Source organism: Belonocnema kinseyi, chromosome 5, assembly GCF_010883055.1.
Source record: "Belonocnema kinseyi isolate 2016_QV_RU_SX_M_011 chromosome 5, B_treatae_v1, whole genome shotgun sequence".
NCBI classification, from domain to species: domain Eukaryota; kingdom Metazoa; phylum Arthropoda; class Insecta; order Hymenoptera; family Cynipidae; genus Belonocnema; species Belonocnema kinseyi.
This window is the reverse complement of record NC_046661.1, coordinates 143,051,004-143,069,416: the sequence shown is the minus strand read 5'-3', so window position 1 is coordinate 143,069,416 and position 18,413 is coordinate 143,051,004. Positions and strand designations below refer to the sequence as shown.

The 18,413-nt window shown below is 29.7% G+C and overlaps 1 protein-coding gene and 1 long non-coding RNA gene across 5 annotated transcripts in view; one reads left to right on the top strand and one right to left on the bottom strand.

Annotated features, from left to right (window-relative positions):
* LOC117172311 (zinc finger protein 608-like) overlaps window positions 1-18,413 on the bottom strand; it is a 126,652-nt gene that overhangs the window by 63,612 nt on the left and 44,627 nt on the right. The gene's annotated exons all lie outside the window — the stretch shown is intronic.
* LOC117172312 lies at window positions 582-16,038 on the top strand. 2 transcript variants are annotated; one of them, XR_004467007.1, is made up of 3 exons: window positions 582-752; window positions 13,024-13,179; window positions 15,023-16,038. It is a non-coding gene; the product is annotated as an uncharacterized LOC117172312 (long non-coding RNA). The 2 variants fall into 2 exon arrangements; XR_004467008.1 differs by lacking the exon at window positions 582-752 and adding an exon at window positions 9,012-9,098.

Here is an 18,413-nt window from a genome sequence, read left to right as displayed (position 1 = left end):
TTTTTCTGCTAGCTCGGTATGACTAGACTATTAAGCGAATTAATTAAACATACACCGACCAATGCCACATTACAGAAATGTGGAGAAACACACCCATATCACTGATGATGAATGAACTATTTGAATCAATTGAATGCAAAAAAGGTAACTAAGATAGATGATTTATTGGAGAGTTTATCATCTATATTCTATAACCCGATATATCTGTACTCTGCATAATATTGGCTGATGCTGACAGTGGGACACTGCAGATTGTACAAATGTACAACACTGAAACGCGAGGCGAGAGTGTTATCGAGGCGAGGATAAATTCGAGAGTGTCAGTGATTACTGATTAGGATGGCTGCGACATAATAGATTAATACAATTACACGCACTCGCAATCATTCGACATTGGTATGAACCAGTGACTCTGGTCCAAGTTGGTGCATATATACCTCTATACGTGCGAATACAAGGGGGAGTCAGAAATCGCGGTCGCAGCATGAATAATGTAAGTATCGTAGCCAACCGAGACAGCAGCTGTCACTGACCAATTACTGCCTGCGTATAAAGCAAATAAATTGACATCCTTACTGTAGCCAGTATAAATTAAGATCGTGGCCTTTGCGTCGCGTCGCGTCGCGCTCGCAACTCGTACCTACCAGAAAAAAAAAAAAAGCACAGACTTTCTATATGTACCGAACAAGTTTGTATGACAAGGAAAACCGATAATGGCAACGATGAGAGCTGCCATTTTTTCCCGAGAGCAGGTGAGAATCCATTCAGGCATCGAGTGTGGTACTAAACCGTCCATTTTGTGCTTCTTTTTGTTCCCTTGTTACACCATGTACACAGACAAAGCTAGGCTTACTGTTTCTGCCTCTTAAATTTAAGGTTAAGGTTAAGAGGATTTTCATTTGCCTCAAAAAGAATCATATTGCAGCAAACATTCTTTTGTGATGAACTTCACGCAATCTTGCAGGCAAATAACTCCGTTTGTGTAAAACAGATTTTTATGTGGTTCGAAACAAAAAAGACAAGAGGACAATGCTTTTGTTTCAAGACGACTTTTTCTCTGAGTGTATGCTTCGTTTTGTTCCCTGAAGGTAAAAAAAGGATCCGCAAAATTCACAACATAACCAGATCAGTGGAAATAAGACCATAATTTTTTTGTAGGTTTTACAAGAAGCTCAGTAGATTAAAAAAACGAAGCTCTTGTAAAATCTACTAAAACCAGGTCCATAAAGATCAGATTGTGCATATCTGTGCCGTGTTGCACACTTTATTTTTATTTTTTCCGTGTGGATTGAGCAATGGATACTTAAAGCCTCTATATTTTAAACACATAAACTAAGCATATACAGTAATCTTCGGGATATCAAACCGTTGCATATAATTCTGATTATATTCTTATCTGTCAAGTGGCAGTTATTATACTTTTTAATGAAAACCGGAGATTGGTGTTGGGCGAGATAATATTGATAAAACAAGTAATCTTTTAGTAAATGTTAAATTTTCTAGTCAGAGAAAACTTCAAATTTTCCGACATATTGGTTTATAAATCTCTACGACTGTGGAAATTCATTTTTTTTCTAACAATGTTTTCTGTAGATTAACCTTGTCCCAGCTTCCACTTCTGGAAGATTTACAACTTCCTCGGGCAAACAGAAAATGTTTTAGAAAACGTGGAATTTTCAAGCACACAGTTAAATTTTCAACCAAAACAGATTCCCTTTCAACCAAAAATAGAAGAGTTAAACATTCCGTTAAAAAAATTAATTTTCAACTAAAAGCAATTACAACGAAATAGTAATTTTTAACTAAAGTTATAAATTCAGTTACAAAAAACTAATTTTAAACAATAAAAAAACTCACTTTGAACCAAATATTTAAATTTTAAACCAGATAAGTTTTCAACTAAAATGATGAATCCTTAACAACCAAAAAATATAAAAGTTGATATTGAGAGCGGCCTTTTTTCATTTTTCCCTGTCCGTTCATTAAAACTTTCAGTAACAAAAATTAATTTTCATCAATCAAAAAAAAAAGAATTTTAAACAGAATAGTTCCATTTTTAACCAAAGTGACTAATTTTCAAATAAAATTATGAATCTTCAACTGGAATAGTTACATTTTGAAACAAAAAGATAAATTTTCAACTAGAATGTGAACCAAATACTTTAATTTTTAATTAAAAGACTAATTTTCAACCAAATAATTGATTTTCGAGCTAAAATAATAATAATTTTCAACCAAAAAAGGAATAGTAGGATTTTTAGTTACAAAAAATAATTTTAAACCAAACATAAAGAGTTTTCAACTATGGAATTTTCAATAAAACTAAGTAAAATTTTCAGTTAAAAAAATTACTTTCAACAAAAAAAACTATCTTAAAAAAAATCCTAACATTTTCCAACAAAGTTCTCAATTTTCAAACAAAATTGTAAATATTTAACTGAAATAGTTCAATTTTAAAACAGAAAGATGATTTTTTAACTAAAATTATGAATCTTTAACTAGAATAATTGAATTTTTGACCAAAAATATTAATTTTGAACCAAGGAGATTAATTTCTATCAAAAAAGATGAATCTAAAAAAACAAGTTTTCAATTAAACAGCTCATATTTCAAACAAACAAATGAATTTTTGATTAAAACTGAATCTTCAAACAAACTAAAAATTAATTTTTAACAGAAGAGTTAAGCGTATAACCAAATAATTTTATTTCCAACCTAAACGATGAATTTTTAACTAAAATAATAGATATTTAACTGGAATACTTGAGATTTTAACCGAAAAGAGGAATTTTTAAACAATAAGGTTAAGTTTCAAAGAAAAACATAATTTTCTACAAAAATACATCAACTTTTTGACAAAATACGTGAATTTCCCAGGAAATAGTAGTTGAATTTTCAATTAAAAAAGACAAATTTTGATCCAAATTGTTGAATTTTTAATTAGAAAAGATCAATTTTCAACTAAAAATGGAACAGTTGAATTTTCAGTTAAAGAAATTCATTTTCAAGGAAACTGATGAATTATCAACTATAGAGATTAATTTTTTACACAAAAGACGAACTTTCAACGAAAAAAAGTTGAATTTTCACCAAGAAAGATTCTTCAGCCAAGAGAGAAAAAATAATTAAACTAATCTATTAAATTTTCAAGCCAAACAAGAAAATTTTCTACAAAACAGATGAATTTTTAACCAAACAGTTAAATTTTTAACAAAGCAGTTCTATTTTCCACAAAAAGTAATAATTTTACCACACAATTGTTAAATTTGAATAAAATAATTAAATTCGTAAACTAAATAATAAAAATTCAATACAGAATGACAAGTTTTTAACAAAACAGTTGAATTTTCCACAAAAAGAAATTATTTTCCAACAAAATTGACGAATTTTTAACAAAAAATTTAATTTTTGAACTAACTATGACGAATTTTTAACAAAAAAGTTGAATCTTCCACTGAAAAGGAATTATTTTCTATCAAAATTGTAGAATTTTTAACAAATTTGTAAACTAAATCATAAAACTTTAACCCAGAAAGACGAATTTTAATCTGCTTGAAATTTTGAACGTTCAAATGAAAGACAATTTTCAATGATAGTGATGTGAACTATAAACAGTGCTAAAATGTTTGATTATTTATATTTTAGAAGATATATTACCAACAGAAACTTAAAATCAATTTTTTTAACAGTATTTGGAACAATAATTATGGAAAAAATAGCTTTGGAAAATATTTTAATCATTCGAATGTTCAGAACCAAATGAAATGGAATGACTCTAAAATTGTGGAGTTTTCAAAAAGCAGTGCATTTTACAGTTGAAAAGGTTCATTAAAAAAAAAAGGAATATTTAACTCAAATTAATTTTTTTCAATTTTAAAAGTGTTTCTATAAATTATTTTATATCTTATATAAATTATTCTATTTTATTCTATTTTTTTTATATTTTATCCAATTATTAATTATATAGTCCAAATTTAAGGCGAACACAGTTAATTGTAGGTTAGGTCTGTTATTTATTTGCTCAATTGAACTTTTTAACTGAAAATCCAATTTTATTTCTGTTTAACAGGAAGAAGATATCATCTTTAATTATTTATAATCGAAAATTACTGCTGAACTTATTTTGAATTTGTGAAAAATGGAATTATCTAATTCATATGCGTAATATATTATTTTTAATACACATGGGTATATTAAATTTAATATTAATTTTAACAGTCTACAAATCCTATACAGCTCTCATTATTTTTCTGATCTTCAAAAAGCATTTTTTTTTTTAGATTTACGTAGTTAAAATATTCGTTAAAACTTAATATTTTTTGGAAAAAACAAAAGGAAAAAAAAAATGTAGGAAATTTGTTCGACAACTCAGTTTTAAAATTGCAATCTGCACACAGACGGATATTACTTGGTAATGGCATAACAATTGACACTCGACAGTTAATACTCATGAAAATTCATAGCAGGCAATTGATCTTAAGAATCAGTTCATTTAAGAATCAGTTCATTATGATGCAAAATTTACTGATTGAATAAAAAATCTCAAATCTGTATAAAAGCGTTGCATATGACTTTGATCCAATTTTAAAATCAAATTTAATTGATGCATAGCCCCACCAAATCTTCAATTTCTCTTTTGTTTTGTGGCCTGAATAAAACACGGAATACTTGAGGCATATGAACTACACTTACGGAAAAAAATACTTTTTGATGCCGGATATTTAATGGAATGAAAAAACTAGTTTTTCGCTAAATTCTACACGGAAAAATGCCAAGGACCCCTTCTTAAATGCCTTGTAAATGCCTTTCGGACAGGACAAAGTCACTGAATTGCATAGTAATGCGCCTATAGTGCAAAACAACAGCGCTTATATTTATAACACGTTGATGTAACGCGTGCCAAACAGCTTCTGCCATCACTTGCTCCGCGGGTGTAGTGTTCTATTCACTATTCTTTACATTGTATTCAACTGCGATCAATGTATTTAATGTCATTTATAAAAGTAAAGAGCTCTTGTTTCAATGGTTTAGCATTCAATTATGACTTTCTTTTAGTGCAGATGTATTTCTTTTTTATTCATATTCCGGGCATCTACCCGACGGAAAATTTTTAATTCCTGCTCGGTTTGAAAGGTGTCAATGATTTCCAACGATAACATTATAAAAGAATTCAGATTTGAAAGAATTATAGTTCAGAGTTGGTACATCAGATAATTATTGGATATAAGAATTACATTTCAGTCATCACAGTACAAATAGGTGATAAAAAAATTTTAAATAAGACAAACAAACAAGTTGTAATTTGTTCTAAGCCGAGAGATGACCAGCAGTTTTTTCTTTGATTAAAACGGCCACCCTGAAAAATGGACTATTTACATTTCCACTGAGAACTAATTTTCAATTTTAAAAAAAACTATTCTTATACAAAACCATTTAATTGTTTACCACATAGTTGAATCCGTTACCAAATGATTGAATTTTCAAGCAAAAAAGATAAATAGTCTGCATTATTAAACCTTAAAACAATAACAATAGAAACGAATTTTCTACAATAAAGTTTAATTTTATACCAAATTTTTTAATTTTCAACAAAATAGTTTAATACTAAACTAAAATAGATAAACCTTGAACTAAGCAATTGCATTTCTAAAAAAAAGAGATGAAATTTCTATCAAAAAATCAATTGTCTGCCAAGAAAAATTTTTCAGTCAAGAATAAAAATAATGTTAAGCACATTGTTGAATTTTCAACAAAAACAATTAAAGTTTATCAAAAAATGTTATAGTAGATATTTCCATAACAACATTTTTATTAAAAATAAAAAACAGTTAGATTTGACCAAAAAGTATATATTTTCCACATGACTTGATTTTGACCAAAAAAATTTGATTGTCCGCCAAAAAAAGACGAATTTTCAACATAAAAAAAAAAAAATTTCAACCAAAATGTTGAATTTTTAACCAAAAAAGTCGAATTTTTAACCAAAAATGGAGTAGGTAAATTTTCATTGAGAATGAATTTTGAATCAAAACAAAAACGAATTTTCTACAAAACAGTTTAATTTTATACCAATTTATTGAATTTTTAAGCCAAAAACCCTAATTCTCTATAAAAAAATTTTATATTAAAAACAAGAACATGAAATAACAACAAAAAAGTTAATTTAAAATTAATCACTTGACTTTTGCAACAAAATATTTGAATTTGCAGTTTTAAAAAACTTTTTCACAACAAAAATAATTTTTAATTAAATTTTTTAACCAAAAAAAAAAAACGAACTTTCAACTAAAATTATCAATCTTCAACGAAAAAAAATGAAATTAAAAAAAATTCGTTCAACTTTTAACCAAGGAATGTAATTTTTAATTAATCATTTTTTTGGTTAAAAATTCTACCATTTAGTTAAAGATTTAACTAATTTATTGAAAATTAAAGTATCTGGTTAAAAAGTAATCGTTTTTCGGACAAAAAATTATATTGTTTGGTAGAAAATTCATTTTTTTTATTGAAAATCGACATTTTTGGTTGAACATTCATCTTTTTTGCTTAAAAATAAATTCTTTTTATTTGGAGAGTCTATTATTGTATTCTTGTTTAATAAATAATCTTTTTTACTTGAAAAACATACTTTTTTGAAAATTCAACGCCTTTTTTGAAAGTCATCGTTTTTGGTCGAAAATTTATACTTTTGTAGAAAATTCATCTTTTTTTTGTTAAAAATTTATCTTTTGGTAAAAAATTCTGTTTTTTGTTGTTAAAAATTCATCATTTATATTTGAGGGTTTAAAAAATTTTGTTTGAAAAGTCTACTATTATATTTTTGGCGTTTAGTTTAAAATTCTACAAATTGGTTGAAAGTTTATTTATTATATTGAAAATTGAACTAGGTTCTTAAAAAGTCACATTTTTTTGTTTAAAATTAACCTCTTGGTTCAAAAAATCTATTTTGATTGAAAGTTAGTTCTTTTTATCAAAAACAAAAAAAGTATTATATTTCTTTTTCAAAATTAATCTGAATTTAACTCTTTTGTTCAAAAGTCATATTTTTTGTCGAAAATTCATCCTTTTTGGATTGAAAATTCTCTTTTACTTGAAAAATCGTCTTTTTGGGTGAAAAATTCAACTATTTGTTAAAAAAAAAAATATATATATATATATCACCTTTTTACTAAAAATTCGACTATTTGTTTGAAAATTTAACTGTTTTCTTTAAAAGTCATCGTCTTTGGTTAAAAATTGATCCTTTTTCATTGAAAACTAATTATTTTTATTTTATAATTAATCTAAATTCAACTGTTTTCTTAAAAAGTAATCTTTTTTATCAAAATTTCAACTGATTTATTTAAACACTTGTATTTTTGGATAGAAAATCAATTATTTTGGTATAAAAATTTTCATTTGTTGGAAGTCATATTTTTGAGTTAAAAATTCGTCTTCCTTGCTTCAAAATTAAACTGGCTTGTAAAATATTCATCTTTTCAAATGAAAAATTTAAGATTATGTTTGAAAATGCAACTCTTCCTGTTTGAAGTTTAATCTTTTTTGTTTGAAAATTCGATCATTTGGTTCAAGATTCATCGATTAAGAAAGTATAATAAAAACTGTATTGAGTGTGCAAGTTAAAGTTTTCAATAAAATTGTACTTTTTCAACTGAAAAAAAGGTAAAAAAAAGATGAGAAACCCCAAAATAGGAGAAAAAGGGGACAAAATTGAAAATAGGTGACACTATGTGATGACTGACATTTCTGTTTTGGAACAAATAAATTTGTAACAGATGTCTAAATTATAACTCTTTACTATTTTTATAAAATTCGGAAGAAATCAGTTTAAATTGTTATGAACTCTGATTTGGAACAGGGATTTTTATTCAATTTTCTTCTTCTCAATCAAAATTGAAATTCTCATCAAAATTTTCTGTTCTAAAGTGAACCAAAAATAAAAATTATAATTATAATTAATAACAAAATCTGATTAGGAACACGGATTATTTTTGTAAATTCCCTTTTCATAAATCAAAATACCAAATCACAATTAAATTCATTTCCGAAATTGCCTGCTACAATTCAGAAATATATTTATTTAACAAACTAACATACCAAATATTACCAAATATACATATTCCTTTGGATTTTCTTTCATGTGATGATAAATTTTGAGCTCGATCGAATGATCCCAAAAAAAAGGTTCAAAATTGAGAAAATGGTGGCGGTTTTTCGTAAAATTTTGAAAATGGATATTCTCGAAAAGGCCACCTTTAAAAACTCTTTTTTTTTTTTAATCTTTTTGCAAGTTTGGCTTTGGTTAAACAATTTCTTCCTGTTGAAAAAACATATTTCGAAAAAAAAACTCAAAATTGTTCATTTTTTCAAAAACCACTGTAGAAAGGAGTAAATTTCAAGGAAAAAAGATGTTTAGAAATGAATTTCCTTTAAAAAAGCGTATTTCACTTTTTTCATACAGGACACTAAATTTTTTTTCGAAAAATGTTTTTTTTTTTTTAATAGGAAGAAATTGTTAAACAAAAGACAAACTTGGAGAATTTGTGGTACAGATTATCAGCAATCCACGAAAAAAGGAAACAATTTTAAAGGTGGCCTTTTCAAGAAAATTCATTATCAAAATTTTTAGAAAAGCCGCCGCCATTTTCTCAATTAAAATTTTTTTGATATTTTTCTCTGATCATTCGACAGAGCTCAACATTTATCATCACATGAAAGAAAATAAAACCGAATATGTATATTTGGAGAAAAAAAAAACTACATAATTTTGACCAAATATTCTGACAACCTGATGTAGACCTAATTGCATTATTGGAAATGGAATCAGCCTAACTAACTTTTACCAACATTTGAAGAAGGTAAGTTTTGAATTGTAATGAATTCCAAGCCTAATTCGAATTTTTTACAGAAGCTCCTTGGGCCTTGAGATATTGTTTTCACCAGTGTTTCGACAACATTTTCTATTCTAACAATTATTTAAATTTGACAAACAAAGATTTAGATAAGTTAATATCACATGCGTGGGCGACAATTTGTTACACTATCAGCATGACAATCCAACATTGTTAGAAAAATATGATCGCAATTTTGATGTACATGTGAGTAAACTCATTTGCATATATCATAAATTAAATATAATATACCATCATGTTGTAAAATTAATAAACATATTTATTACAGTCGGTAAGACAGAGTGCGTAATAACTCAAAATTCCTTGATGCTTTCAAATCTTGTCAAATATTTAAAAATAAAGTGATAATATAAATTGCATGAGATGAATTGTTATTTCTAATTAAAGTGGAATGTACGGATATTATTTTTTTCCAAAATTGACTCTGAATGAAAGAAATTTTCACGTTAGTACAGCTGCTTCTAGGTTAGGTTTTCTGAATTATTCGCTTAATCGAACTTTTTAAACTACAAAACTATGCAATTTATGTTTAAACAGAAGCAAATATCATGCTCTATTATTTATGTTCGAAAATTAAAAAATAGAAGTTATGTTTAATTTCTGTAAACTGGAATAATTAAACGCTACCCCCTACATTTCTTTCATCAACAAAATACTGACATCAATTTTCTTTTATTTAAAAGAAACTTGTTAAGAGTCCGCTTTTCTTACAGATTTGGATTTTTTAACAATACCAAATTGAAGGCTAAAAATTCTTTTACTCCAAAAATGAATTTCTTCTTTATTAGGGAATAAGCCCAAGATTTTGTAACAAAAAAAAATTGTTTAGATTCCTATACTACTTTAAAATTTATTTTGTGACTGGTATTGACAAAAAATTAATAATTTGCATTAATATTGCAAATAATGAATTTAGGACAAATTCATAAGAATTCAGAGTAATTTCTAAATAATTCAAGTAAAACTAAATAAAGTTGAAATTAATTGAAAAAAAACCATTGATTTCAGTGAAAGGGGAGTGTACTTAAAAGAATTTAAGGTAATACCGGAGACTGATGAAATTGAGAATAATTTACATTGAACTGAAAAAAATTGGAGTGAACAAAATTCAGGAAAAATTTAACAAAAATTGAGTGAATTAAAACAAAACTCAAGAAATAAACTAATTTTATCGAATTTTATTTTAAAGAAGAATTTTACCAGTTATAAAAATGCAATGTGAATTTTTTTCAAATTCAAGTGAATTAAAATCAATTCAAAAATATTCAAATTCAGGGGAATTAAAAAGAATGAAATTCTTGATAATTCAAGGATAGTTAAACACACTTCAGAGTGAATTAAAAGAAAATTTTTTAAAAACCCACTGAATTGAGGGAATTTAAAAGAATTAAAGTCAACTCCAAAAAATTCAGGCTAATTCAATAAGAATTTAGGATGGATTCCAAATTAATTAAAATCAATTGCAAAAAAAATCCAAAATATTTCAATAATTTCAATGAAACTAGATACTAGAGTGAATTTAGAAGAATTCAAGGGAATTCATGAAAATTCGACGGAATTTATATGAATTTCAAAAATATCAGGGTGAATTAAAAATAATTTAAATGAATGTAACAAACTTTTTTTAATAAAAAAAATCCATTGAATTCAGATAAATGGGAGTGAATAGAATTTTGATAAAATTTCATAATAATTTTAGCTAAACTTATAAGTCTTCAGGATGAATTAAAAAATTGAAAATCCAAAAAAGATCCATTTAATTCAAGAGATTTCAAGCGAAATCGAACAAATTTAGGGCGAATTTAAAAAAATTCAAAGATTACGAATGTGATATTTTCATTGAAACAAGTGACTATAGCGACTTCTCATCTTTAAAAAGTGATGAAATGAGTGATAAAAAGCTCAAATTTAATCAATTACATAATTGAGTAAATTATAGCTAAAATTGCATTGTAAAATAATATACATTTAAGATTTTTTGATATCGTCTGGTATAAATATTTTTAATGCCTCCACAATTTTCCAGACTTATTCATCAATAAATGATAAATACTTTCTATGGATAAAAAAAAACTATTTAGCAGCGGAACTTGCACACAATTTTTTCTAAATAAAATAAAAGTTACAAAATCTGTCCCATAATCCTATTGTCCGATATATAATGAATTTTCTTCTGCTTCAATATCTGTATTTCTAAGAAAAAAAAAAAAATTGTATGAAGCCAACAAAACATTTTACTGGACTAATAAAAGTATATATATTTTTTTAACAACAAAACAGTTTTTTCTGTGAGAATCATCCCATAAAATTGTAATGTATTAATTTAAAGCTAATTAAAAAAATGTAGAAACATGTGTTTTAATACGATTAGGAAATCCCACTGATAAGAAGTGACTTTCTCGATGAAATAAAAGGCAAATTTAGTACTATACAGTTAACTTTGTCTGCATCTTAATTTCGGTGAACTTTGCCTCCATCGCACTAAATAACTCAATAATGTAACCGTGTCTTTTATTTGATAATATTTATAACAATTTTCATCTCAAATGAATACCGTTGCAGCAAAGATGATACCTATGAATACTTAATTCCATATCTATTGTGCCTAGAGTATACGAGACAATCATCCATTTCCTCAGTTTTTAAAGTATTTAAATCATGACTTAACCACATTTTTGGACTTTAAACTTCTCAAAACAAGACTTTGTGTTTAACCGATGATGATGATACCCAAGTGTTGAAAGTTCTTCAAAAATTCGCAAGCATATCGCGTGATACCTTGAAGAATGAGAGACAAACGCATTATGAGCGAGTGGGACAAAATGTGTTGTAAATGACTGCCGGAAGAGTGAGACGAGTAAGCGAGAAAAGAGGAGAGAAAACGATAAAGTCTCTCTCTCTCTCTCTCTTTCTTTCTTTCTGGCAATTCTCCATCCTCGTCGATCCCTCTTGCAATTTGCAATCCGTACAAGCTGGCAGGCAAGTAAGCAGGCAGGCACAACACGGTCGATCGCTCGCTCCTGCTGGCAGCCATTTTGCGCTACCCGCAGAGTCGACATTCTCGTACCGGAAGGGTACTGCCCGGATTTTTATTTTGCATTCCAAACACCATTTAACCAAAAAAAACTGCTGGTGTCAGAGAAACCTCTAAAAGAGACTATGGGAAAATTCGAGCCAAGCTAGGCCCAGCAAGGACAGCAAACTTTAAAGCTTCAAAATAATATCACGAATGCAACTAAACGATCCGAGAGAAAAGACCGTAGATTTCCATCGGGCGTTATACAGTTGGAAGAAAAATTGAGCTTGTTCGAGCGTTTCATCGGATCGAGAGGGTGATTGTCGCACAATGCGTGAAAAACACAAATTCCCTCGCACTCGAGCAGTTTCACTCCTCCTACCCGAATCAAAAATCCATTAGGCGTTAACCGCCTGTCAAAAATAAAATAAAAATAAAAAACTGGAATACGCAATGAACAAATATTTGAAGGATGAGATGTATTCCAACATATACGGACTGGGTAATGAGTATTCTTACTAGATTGTTCAAAAATAACTTAAATATGACTAACGGTGAACATCATCTTACAGAAAAAACAGAAGATAAACTTTACATCGATTTCCGATGAAATATTCGCTACAAGAAAACTTAACTTTACAGGATAAACTTTAGCCAAATATCGGTTAAACTTTCTTTTGTTTTACCATGACAACACATCTGTTTTAAAAAACGCGAAGATGTCTGAATAAAACTTTATACCTCTAAACAATTTCCTGCAACAAATTTTATCCTTACTTTATTCTGTGCTCGTTTCCGATACCGTCATAAATACTATAGCGTTGAAAGCACATTTCAGAATTTGATCTTGTGAATATGAACTTGCAAGGAATCTGGCTACGCATTACAGAAATCGAAACGGGAAATATTCATTCTCGGTTTGCTGTATATCGTCGTCCGACCAATTCCGATACATGCCGAAGCTCGGCAAAATCAGTGGACATGAACAAATCAACGCAGATTCTCATGCTACCCAATATTCCATTTTAAAATGTTTTAACCACAATGACAATTAAGTTAAAAATAGACCATTGTAAAATTCATTTTTCTCTGCAGGATTCAAATTATTCCACCTGGAGTTATTTAGAGCAAAATCTGCAAAATAATGCTGTCTCTCGAGCAACTCATAAGGAACGAAACTTTTGCTAGTTAGAACATAAAGACAATTTAAACCTCTACACTAAAGCGTTCGTGCGATGCTTTATATAAGCGGTAATGTATACAGTTTATTGTACATATTTCGCTGCGAAGTTTATGTGTTCAACATACACTGTTAAAAAGGTAATTTTACCAAACTTTTACCGTTCGTTTTACAGCAAATATACATTCCCAGAATAATAATCTTAAATTACAAAATATGTGTGGCTCAGTTTGCAGTTACCATTTCTAGAATGTTATTTTTTGTGTTTGCAATTTTCACCTTCAATTCGCTTTTTCTTTAGCTTCAACAAGCGTTTCACAATTTGATCTTTTGATTTCAAATAAGTTGTAAAGATTGAGCAAAATGACAATACACTATCATTTTCTCATTCAAAGTTTTAAGCTTGCCTAGTAAATTCGCAAAAACAATTTAAAGTCATCACATTTACCATCAATGTTTCACAAGAAATAAAAGGAGAAAACTCAATAAATTTTGTTCTTTGGCGCTGTTGGCACAACTCAAAGCTGCGAAGTGCCTGCCAAAATGCGCACTGAAAAATTGCATTTAACGTACACAACTATTCATTTTAGTATCTTGAGAAATTTAGATAACTCGATCATATTAATTAATTATTTTAAAATATACTGGCAGTTCAGAATTTGTGGGAAACTTTGAAATCAGCAGATTACTTCGTAAAACTCAACGTTAAGTGAAAAAAAAAGTTAATTTGCTAGATATGGTACTTTCACAACTTCACCTAAGTAATCTTATCTCGTTATACCGATGAATTAATTATGCAGGCAATAATAATTACGACAAACTTTACATTAAATCTACGTAGAATCAGAGTAGAATTTCGCTATAAATTCTCAAATCGGTGTGCGAGCATTTTTTTCTCCTGAACCCCCATGTAAATGTACAGAACAAATTTCCTGATTTCATTTCTTTATTCGGCTTGAATACTAATTTTATTGAATCATTTCATGCGGAAAAAGACTAAAAAATGAAAACCCTCTGGAATTTCTTGGGAAAGCAATTAAGATAGCTCCAGAATTGTGATTCAAATTGAATTCTTTTTACCTGCAACCTTGAAGGATAGAACGAGATTAGGTTACTTAAGTACAATCTTGAAAGTTTCATGTAATACAAACTCAGTGTTTTTCACCTACACATTACAGTTTCTCAATTTAATAGAAAAATCTTCAAGTTTTTATATTCTCATGAAAGAGGAATTTGATCAAAATTTGATTCGATAAAAACACTTCAGATTCAGTTCACAACTACGCTATGAGTTAGTTGTCGACTGTTGGGAGGATTTAAAATTTATCCAGTTTTGTTACACAAAGATTTAAGGATATTTTGTGTTCAAGCCATAAATCTGAATTTAAATTTCTTACTTTAATGACAACCAATTCAATGGCAGCTACATATATTCGCTAATGAATTAGTTGCCTCTTGTCCTATATTGCACACTGTTACAGAAATTTGAATTAATTTCGAGATGAATTTTAATGAACATGTATTTGAAGTTTTTTCCACTCACGTAGTATATTAATTTTCTCGTACAGTATGCATTAAAATTAAAACACGAGAATATCAAATTATACTCGTTTCAGCTTCCACTTTGCTCATTAATTTCAATTTAAAAATGTACTCATTCACTTATAAGTTATATCGAGATTTTATATTCTATCTGAATTATTCTGTGCAAATTGTGGTTTAATATATATGTGAATTATATGACGATAGGGACTACACCATTTTCTTATAAAAGGAAACTAAAAATACCGGTTATCGTAAAAAATAGGATAAAAAAAAATTTCATAAATTCATAAGTTAATTCAAGTGTCTCCTATAATTACTTTTTTACTTTATCAAGTTTTAAAAATTTTATTTTTCTTTCCTAATTTCTAGGTTCTCAATTTTCCCTCACCTGCAGAAATCCTGAACTGTTACACCCGAAGCCTAAAACAGATTTTTAGAGCGATTATAAGAGAATGGACTCCATGAAGAAAATATGGTGGAGAGCAGATTAGGTTTCCTTTCAACGTCAAACTTGATGCTTCCAAGGGATTAAGGACAAAAGGCTTCACTCAACTATCAGCTATTGAAAACTGCGATATCATGTATTGTAACTTTACCTTACGCCTCAGAAACAAACTTCAAACATATTTATTATAAAGTTCAAAAACAAATTTTAAACAGCGTACTTTATAACAAACACTAAACAGTCAATCATCCATTCAAGTACATCCAAGTTATGCACGTTATTAAATTTCGAATCAAAGCAATTCAACTTCATGTTTGCAATTGAGAAATAGTTGAATTATCAAGAAATTCTGGAAGGACAGTGAAAAATGATATGATAAGCCAGCAATTGACTGCCTCAGTGTTCACTAATATAGATATACAGATTATAACTTTTGAAAACTTCCAATCACAGAGTGATCATACAACATATCTTGATACATTTCAGCGAGCAGAAATTTGTACTGTCCGATAGATACCAATGGCACAAAAGAGAAACAAGTCGATATTAGAAAGTTGACCTAAGCACCTCTGATTGACAAGGATGATGCCGGCTAAACGGAGACACACGATGACCGCCTCCTCCTGTGCAGAATTTATCAACCAAAGTGTTAATTGGCACTGCAGTGATTTTTCTACAAGCACAGTGCGATTTCCTTTGGCCTATTTGATGCAAAAAAATGTAGAGTATCTGAGTCGAGGAGAGATTTAATTGATTAGCGGATCAAGGAAACCAATTATAATGAAACTCGGCAAATTTATAGTACACGTGTAAAATTGTTCACAAGAAAATCTCGTCACACGATAAACTGTACTAGATGAAATTGAAAATAGGCTAACCTTTAAATTTGTGATCCTTTCTCATGTATTTCACGCCAACCATCTCTGTCCTCTTCTAAATAAATATATAACCCTCGATCGTCTCTAAGCTTTTCCTGTGTATTTATCACCCCTGCATGCGGGGGTGTTAATATACCTACCCCAAAACCATCAGTGATGAATGCCCTACGGCTGCGGCCTAAGCCCATTATTAAAATCGGTCAACACGTTCTGGATTTATTGGGGAGGAGTAGACGAACGTTCGATTTTATATAGACGATATTAAAATGCAACTGATGTCATTTTAGTGTTTTATAGTTTCCATCATGTCTACCATAAAACTGCAGACATATTGAAGGATGTCGATTTTGTCACGACATGTTTGATCCCGCCCAATTTGATTGATATCCGTGATTCAATCTTGAAAATACACTCAGAACAAAGTGTGGTTGATTCAAAAGAGTTCGGTTATATCAAAAAACAAAATACACTGCTACAGGGTCAATCAAATATTTGGTTGTTTCAATCAAATTTTTTGTGTTAATACGTTCAATCATACATCCGTGTGGGGTTCTTTTATCACTTATGAATTTTAAGGTTGGCTTGCCTACACCGGTTTGAACTCTGCGAACTAAAGGTTGTACTTATGTTCGAAATATACTGTCTAAGACTCCAGTTTTTTTAAAAGTTGACATTATTAGTTTCCAGTTGTTCCTACCACTACTTTTTTACTAATTAGCGAACTCGACTCACAATGAGAAACATTTCCATGGACCGACATCATCTTTTTCGGTATGTTTAGTGTAATTAATGAAAGTATTCCGTTGAATCAACCACATTATTTCGTTACTTTAACCAAATCATTTTCCAAAAAATAATATAGTCAGCTCAACACATTTATTTAGTTGAATAAACTAAAAATGCTCAACAAAGTAGGTTGAACAAAATCTTTTGTTGAATCAACTCAATCTTACTTGCGATGCGAGGTTTATTGCCAACCAAGCCTTGTAAGTGTATAATAACAAGCTTCAAATCCATACGGAGAAAAATGGGATTCGGAAAATAGGAACGGTATTCTGTTAATCGAGAAAAGTAGAACCACGATTACTTGTCCTGAAGGAGTAGTAAACGGCACTGGACTCTTAAACAAGTTTTTTTTCTTTTGTAGAGGAGGTGAGAATGCATTTTACACAGAATGTGGGACTTAACCGAAGTAGCTTTATTGGAACAGCGGTGAGACTCCGGGACCGGTTTGAAGCCAAAAATCGAACAATATTATTCTCTTTCTATGTAAATAAGTCAGAAAAAGAGCTTCGGCCGATTTTCAACTTCCGAAACTCCAGAGTCCTCCTGCTAAGCTGGATTAGTTTAGGATTGGACAACGTCGCAAGGGGCTGGAAATATTCATCGTGGATCCCGGTTTCAAAACCACCAAATGGACTGCCAGTTCTCATTCTAGAATCTGGAAGCCTGAAGCACAGAAAACAGTCTTAAGAGTTTACATCTTTAAACTTGTTTTTCTGTTCATCATGTTCAGTACATAAGTATATCTTTCTCTATCAAACCTCCTCTTTTGTACAAATTTCAGCCGACATTTGGACTTTCAAACAAAAAAAAAAACAACTTTGTACTTCCATATGAAGAGGGCATTTCTGAAATTCGGAAAACTACCGAGTTAGAAAAACACGACTATCCCCCGAACTAGAACCAGCTACCAGAACCCTTTTCATATAAATGTACACATCTACTGTGCAACGCTTTGATTCAGTATCGGCTCAAAAAATGGTACTTTAGAAATTTACTGTAGTCCGGAATTTCTGGACGACTCTCGTTTTCCTTTTTGAAAATATTCGTTCGACATTCCAAACCAAAAACTATCATTCGAAAAAGCTCAAAAAGAAAATGGTATCTTACACAATTAGTGTCGAGGTAGGTAACAATTAATTACTTAGCACTGTCAGTGCGATATTCCTCCCCTAGGTTCTTGGTTTTAATGGAGAAGAGTAGTGTTGGAAGGAAAGGTTAATGGAGAACAAAAAACGAAAGCAAAGTCCGCGCTCGTTAACGTAGGTGGCCCAGTCGTTGCCGTCGTCGTCGTTGCTTCGGGCAACGCTCGCTCTGCGCTTGCGCGAAAATTCCAATCGGCAAATTTCCAGCAGCCAAAGCAACTTTTAAAGAGCATTAAAGAGTATAAAGACAAGCCGCGAGCGCAACCCTACAGCGACGAGACGACTCACAAGAGAGTGATCACACTCCTCGTGAGCAGGGAACTTCACTCAAGTGACTTTAAATAAGAGTAAAGTCAGAAACCTCAATTTTCCATGAAAATGAGACTCCTGTCCAATGAAAAACCCGTGGCAAGTGACATTTGCCGTAAAGATGATTTCCCCGTGCACGTATGCCAGAAAATAGTATCTGCGGAAAATGTCACTGGGGTTTTTTTTTTTTTTTTTTTTTT